This window comes from Cupressus sempervirens, chromosome 5 (genome assembly GCF_028749045.1).
Source record: "Cupressus sempervirens isolate cs-2001-9-10 chromosome 5, ASM2874904v1, whole genome shotgun sequence".
Taxonomy (NCBI): domain Eukaryota; kingdom Viridiplantae; phylum Streptophyta; class Pinopsida; order Cupressales; family Cupressaceae; genus Cupressus; species Cupressus sempervirens.
Window position 1 is genome coordinate 104,628,784 of NC_143122.1, and position 7,432 is coordinate 104,636,215.

Genomic DNA, 7,432 nt, shown 5'->3' on the forward strand with positions numbered 1-7,432 from the left:
GATGAATCTTAGTGTGGATTTGAGGAGTCAGATTCTTTAGGTACTTCCTATGGATTCATGGTATCAGGAAGTGTGTAGAGAGATTGATTCAGGAAGATCTTTGGAAGGTATATTTGCAAGTTACGTTCAAGAATCAGATGGTCTTTTAAGACATTTGGGGAGGATTTATGTGCTATTTTCAGATGAGCTTCGCACCTTGATTCTGGCAGAAGCCCATCATACACCTTACTCAACACATCCAAGTGTCAAGAAGATGCATGCTGATTTGAGATGTTTGTTCTTTTGGTCTGGGATGAAGCGAGATATTGCTGATTTTGTGGCTAGGTGCCTTGAGTGTCAGAGAGTTAAGGCAGAACATCAGCACCCGGCTGGACTTTTGCAGCCTAATCTTATTCCTTCTTGGAAGTGGGATATCATCTCCATGGATTTCATAGTAAGATTACCTATGACAGTTTGACGTCATGATGCTATCATGGTCACCGTTGATTGGTTGACTAAGGTGGTGCATTTTTCATCAACTAGGTCTTCCTACACAGCAGCTTCTATAGCTAATGTCTTTATGCATGATATTGTTAGATTACATGGTATTCCTAGAAAGATCATTTCTGACAGGGATCTTGTATTCACATCTACATTCTGGACATCGCTGCAGCATGAGCTTGGAGTGCAGTTAAACTTCAATTCGACATATCATCTAGAGACTGATGGTCAAACAGAGAGGGTGAATAAGGTTTTGGAGGATATGTTACAGATATATGTGATGGATAGGCAGACACATTGGGAGGATTACCTCTACTTAGTGGAGTTTGCTTACAACAATGGATATCATAGTTCTATTGGTATGGCACCATTTCAGGCATTATATGGGCATCCTTGTCGTACACCATTGAGTTGGGAGAGTCTTGAGAATTGCATCCTGTTGGGACATGAGATGCTTCGTGATATGGAGCAATAGGTAGTGTGTATTCATGAGCATTCGACTACAGCACAGAATAGGCAGAAGAAGTATGTCGATGCTCATAGGATTGATAAGCAGTTTGTTGTGGGTGATAAGGTTTTCTTGAGAGTGGGACCACGAAAGAGTCTGATCCAATATGGAAAGGGTTCTAAGCTAGCACCTCACTTTGTAGGACCATTCAAGATTTTGGAGAGGATTGGCCCGGTTGCTTACCACCTTGCTCTACCGCCCAGCCTAGCTCGCATTCATGATGTTTTCCATGTTTTAGTGCTTCGACAGTATATTCCTGATATTGTACATGTTCTTGATTGGAATGCATTTCAGGTAGAAGACAGGCTGTTGGCTTTGGAGTCGGTTCGTATTCTGAAGCAGCAGAGGTTGACCCTCAAGGGTCGAACCATCGAGCAGGTAAGGGTCCAATGGGACCCTACTGATGATTCTTCAGCTACTTGGGAGGATGCAGCTAGATTGAGGGAGTTATATCCCTATTTGTTTGTAGGTTTCATGGAGTAAGCCTAACCCAAGGGGGGGTGGATGTAGTGCCTACCCTCGTTCACATCTTTTCTGGACATTGTTAATATTATCAGACTATGATAGACTAGTTTTATGTTGATAGATTAGCGGTATTGTTTTGACATTATCAGACATTATGTTATGGATTCAGTAGTTATAAGATGAGATCATTTAGACTTTACATTTCATGCATACATGATGATCATTATATTGTTTTCAGTTATTATTGATGATTATATGGATGGTTTATTATCTTATGTGTTTTATTATGGATACTTACCCCATACTTGCATGTGTATGGTGTGCGTGTTTTCCTATTGTATGACATTTTTGATGTGGTTAAGGAAGGGATTCGTAGTCACCTGCTTAGTCGGTATCTACATGATGCACCACTTCCTACCATGATGCACCCTATTATACTATCTCAATGATAAGAGAAGGGAGATAAATTCTCAAGTCCAAATCTCAAACCCTTAAACCAATTGTCCTAGTGAGGTAGGACAAGTATCTGGATATTTTACCCACCGAATGTCTCGGATGACATAATTTGTGATTAACCCTTTAGACTAATTTTGAGTGATTTGCTCTATGATGAGTTTTCATATTCTATCTTGGAGGTCTATGGTGAATTATCTATTAATTAAGTCTTAATAAATAGATTTAATTAATAAATTAATGATTTGAAGAAATTAATATAAAATATCATGTTATTTGATATTTTGATTATAATTAATTGAATGAGAATTAATTAAGGGAAAAGAATTAAAAGAAAATTAGAAATTAAAATTAAAAATAATAATAAAATAATAATAAAGTAACAAATAAATAATAATAATAAAAGTTATAAAGTTAAAATAAAAGTTATAAATATTTAAATAGAAATTTTACAAAAAGTAAATTGGAGTTATAAGCTTGCATGGGAATTAACACACTTCTCTATTTCTCATGTGTCAACAACACGGGGGTTAGTGCATCAATTAAGCACATGGTGTCTACAACCCTATGGCTCATCTTGAAGGTTGGAAAAGACCCATGCTTAGTTGGTGACACCTTCCAGTTGTTTCTAGAAGCATTCTAGATGTTTCTTGAAAGCTCTTTATATTCAGGCATTCATAGAAGCTTAGACACAGCGTTGGGAGAGCAATTGGAGCATTGGAGGACTCGAGAATTTTGAAAAAATGAGGAGCTTACTCTGTGAATTTTTTGAAGAAGAGCGATTTAGCATCAGAATCCAGGTAGATTCTTGTGATTTTACTTATACTATTTTCACATCACGCATTCCCTGTCTTCTTCGTGTCTTCCATATGTCTTCTGAGAAGTTTCATATTTATATGCATTCTTAATATGGGTAGATTAATTTTATTGGAGAATTTTATATGCATTCATAATTGTAGATATAATCTTTGTGAAAAAAAAAAAAAAACATACATGGTTATATATTCAGATTTGCATACATATATATATATATATGTATGTATATATTTATTATGGATCTATTATAAAATTTGATTATATATATATACATACATACATATATATATACCTATGTGTATATATATATATTGATATATATATATATATTGATATATATATATATATATATATATATATATATATATATATTTATATATAATGCATAGAATTGAGCGATTGATAAATCGTAGTGGGAAATTTAATAAATCGCATCGCGATTCATATCGCATGAAACAAGTGTATATTATAATGTCGTAGGCACGATTTGTACCACGCGCCTGCAGAAGGTAGAGGGGTACTACATACCCACTGTTGGTGCAATGCCTGCGACTGTAGGTACTACGTACCGCAGCAAGAGTTTTGGGGGGGATTAATTGATGTTAATGTTATGCAAAAAAAAATGTTATGTTAAAACGTTTATAAACAATCAATTCACATTGCTATATAATATGGTGTCAAACGAAATTGTTAAATCTATTTTATGAAAACGTATTAATATATTTACATATGTGTGTGTGTGTGTGTGTGTAAATAAGTTATTTGTAAATTTAAGTTATTATTATTTGATCAATGATTTATATTGAAGATTTATTTTCATAAAGGTGACTCTTTAATAACTTTCAACTATTTAATAATTTAATTGTTTTAAATTATTAAATAAGGAATTTATAGTTTGGTGGGGGATGTATCAAACAAATATTATAAATTGGGAAATGGATTTTTAATTCTAATAAGGAAAACTTTTATTTATCCAAAACAATATGAGTGTTTCCCCATTCATTCTTCAAACTTGGAAACTTAAACTGAGATCTCTACATTTAAATTCATGTTGTAAAACCAAAACATGTGTTTACATTGTGTATTCTTTATGCTATTATTTTGGGTTTTGGGTTGACTAGTGTTGACCAGTATAGGACGTCTACCAAAGGCTTGGGGTTTATGTGATTGTGGTGACATGATGATGTTTTAATCTCGATCTTTATAAACCCAACCATGGTTATGTGATGGAATGCTCTATGTATTGGTTGTGATTACTGATTGTTATAGTTGAGATTCTTATGTATGGGACACTTGACTTAAGCATTATTTTGATCATTGATTAGTTATCCTTGGTTTATTTTTTTAGTCACCATGATGGGACTAAAATGTGGATTTATTCTTGGTGATGTCATGTTGTCACATGTTTGACTCAACCATTTTTGGAGTCTTCGATCAGTATGATTGAGATACATATCTTGGTTATTGAGAACCATTGGATATTTGATTATCAGTGATACTTCAATTGCCAATAGAGAGCTGTTGTGTTCATAATTTTCTATGGATGTTAGCTCATGGAGATTTGATGCTTTTATGCATATTTGATGATTTTAAGCTTTATCTTTTGTGATTTTGAAATTTATGAGACCATGAGCAATAGGGTAGGATATCTGAATGTAGTGACGGGAAGTGGCTTGCAATGGGAGCCGGGGCTCTAAGAGGCTGCCAGGGTAACTCATTGTAAGTTGGATTAATAAGTGATAACATTCACACCTAATACTAACCAAATGAACCTAAAAAGATAAGTGTTTTGTTCTCACCCATGCCTTGACTGCTTGTACAGGCTAGGATGGGAGTAGTGAGAGGCATGATTGCGATCTTGCATTCCGTAGTATGCCTCGTCAGTATGAGAGGATACTAGTGGCCGCATGAAATCAGTATGGACTCGTGGAGTTTAGCTAACTGCCAGGGTAACTTGTATGTGATAATTGCGATGACACTTTCTCGCTTGCATGGTAGGTTCCTACAAGACATTGTGTGCCTCTGGGATTAGATGTCAAATTTTGTATTTGGAACCTTGAGTTACTATACTTTTAGGATTTTTGGACTTATAGAGATATGTGTTATGTGATTTTGATAGCTTGTTTGGGACTTGAGATTATCTCCTTAGCACAGTGGGAGTGGACCACTTAGGTACCACGCGGTCGGGTGGTAGTCTATTTTTCACTCTTATCATTTTGAGATTCATTGAGACATCATGGCTGATGTGTCCCTCATGATGGTGGATATGTATCCTTTTTCATTGATGATTAGCATATGTTAGATGATGTTATCTTATGCTTTTATTTGCATGTTAGATTACTTTCTACATATGATGTTGTATATATTAGGAGTGACATTCTTACTATGTAACACTGATGATCTCTTCGGTGATTTGGAATGTTACACATGGAGGGATGGCTAGGATCCACGATGATCTAATGATGCTATTGATGGTTGGGAGGAATCGTGCACTTAGTTTATTATGTTTGATCTTTATGATGGATGTATATGTTTTTGTATCATGTGATTATCTCTACTTTGATGTATCATGGATTAGAATAGGATGATGTACATTATTCTATATATGTATATTTTTTTGAGCTTGTCATACCCTATAACATGTACAATGGATGATTGAGTATTTGAAATGTAATGTATAAACATTGGAGTTATTATTATTATTTCATGTGGATGTTTTATTAGATGGATTCATGTATGTAATTCAACGTTAAGGGATCTTAAAGACTAAACTTCATCTTTAATCCTGACTGTTGATTGAAATCGATCTCAACCGTTGATGAATTCCAGGAAAGTCTATTTAAGAGACCCTCATCTCTTCATTTTGAAAGGTTGATTGAGAATTTGCATCGAATTGTTGCTGAAATTCATACTCACATTTGCTCATATTCACATATGAAAAGATTAAGTTTGACCAAAAGTTGACCAGATTTAACCACGGTTGACTTGAGTTAACTAGTTTCGAAAAAAATTTTGAAATAATAAAACAAAATTATTTAATTAAACGGAGTACTTCTAATTAATTAAACAAAGTTATTTAATTAAATGAGAAGCCATTCCTAATTAATTAAATGAAGTTATTTAATTAAATAAGAAAAGTGTCTCTAATTAATTAAAGATTATTTAATTAAATAGAAAAAGTAATTATGAGAACATATCTCATTTTATTAAATTAAATATCTCAACAAAATCTCTCTTCAGTTCAAAATGTGAAATTTCCAGTTCACTATTGATCAAAAATGAGTTAAATCAGTTAACTCCTTTTTTACACAAATTGAATCAATTAACTCCTTAATTTACTCAAATTAAATCTTTTAACTCCCTTTAATTTGAAAATCTCCCTTTATGACTGAACTTCACCTTTAATCTTGACCGTTGACTGAAATCGATCTCAACCGTTGATGAATTCCAAGAAAGTCTATTTAAGAGACCCTCATCTCTTCATTTTGAAAGGTTGAATGAGAATTTGCATTGAATTGTTGATAGAATTCATACTCACATTTGCTCATATTCACATACGCAAAGATCAAGTATGACCAAAAGTTGACGAAATTTAACCACGATTGACTTGAGTTGACTAATTTCAAAAATAATTTTGGAATAATTAAATAAAATTATTTAATTAAATGGAGTACTTACTTCTAATTAATTAAACAAAGTTATTTAATTAAATGAGAAGCCATTCCTAATTAATTAAATGAAGTTATTTAATTAAATAAGAAAAGTGTCTCTAATTAATTAAAGATTATTTAATTAAATAGAAAAAGTAATTATAAGAGCATATCTCATTTTATTGAATTAAATATCTCAACAAAATCTCTCTTCAGTTCAAAAAAGGAAATTTCCAGTTCACTATTGATAAAAAATGAGTTAAATCAGTTAAATCCTTTCTCTACTCAAATTGAATTAGTTAACTCCTTATTTTACTCAAATTCAATCTCTTAACTCCCTTTAATTTGAAAATCTCCCTTTATGACTGAACTTCACCTTTAATCCTGCCCGTTGATTGAAATCCATCTCAACCGTTGATGAATTCTAAGAAAGTCTATTTAAGAGACCATCATCTCTTCATTTTGAAAGGTTGAATGAGAATTTGCATCGAATTATTGCTAGAATTCATACTCACATTTGCTCATATTCAAATACGCAAAGATCAGGTTTGACCAAAAGTTGACCAGATTTAACCACAGTTGACTTGAGTTGACTAATTTTGAAAAGAATTTTGAAATAATTAAACGAAATTATTTAATTAAATGGAGTACTTACTTCTAATTAATTAAACAAAGTCATTTAATTAAATGAGAAGCCATTCCTAATTAATTAAATGAAGTTATTTAATTAAATAAGAAAAGTGTCTCTAATTAATTAAATATTATTTAATTAAATAGAAAACGTAATTATGAGAGCATATCTCATTTTATTAAATTAAATATCTCAACAAAATCTCTCTTCAGTTGAAAAAGGGAAATTTTCAGCTCACTATTGATAAAAAATGAGTTAAATCAGTTAACTCCTTTCTCTACTCAAATTGAATCTGTTAACTCCTTATTTTACTCAAATTAAATCTGTTAACTCCCTTTAATTTGAAAATCTCCCTTTATGACTAAACCTCACCTTTAATCCTAACCGTTGATTGAAATTGATCTCAACCGTTGATGAATTCTAGGAAAG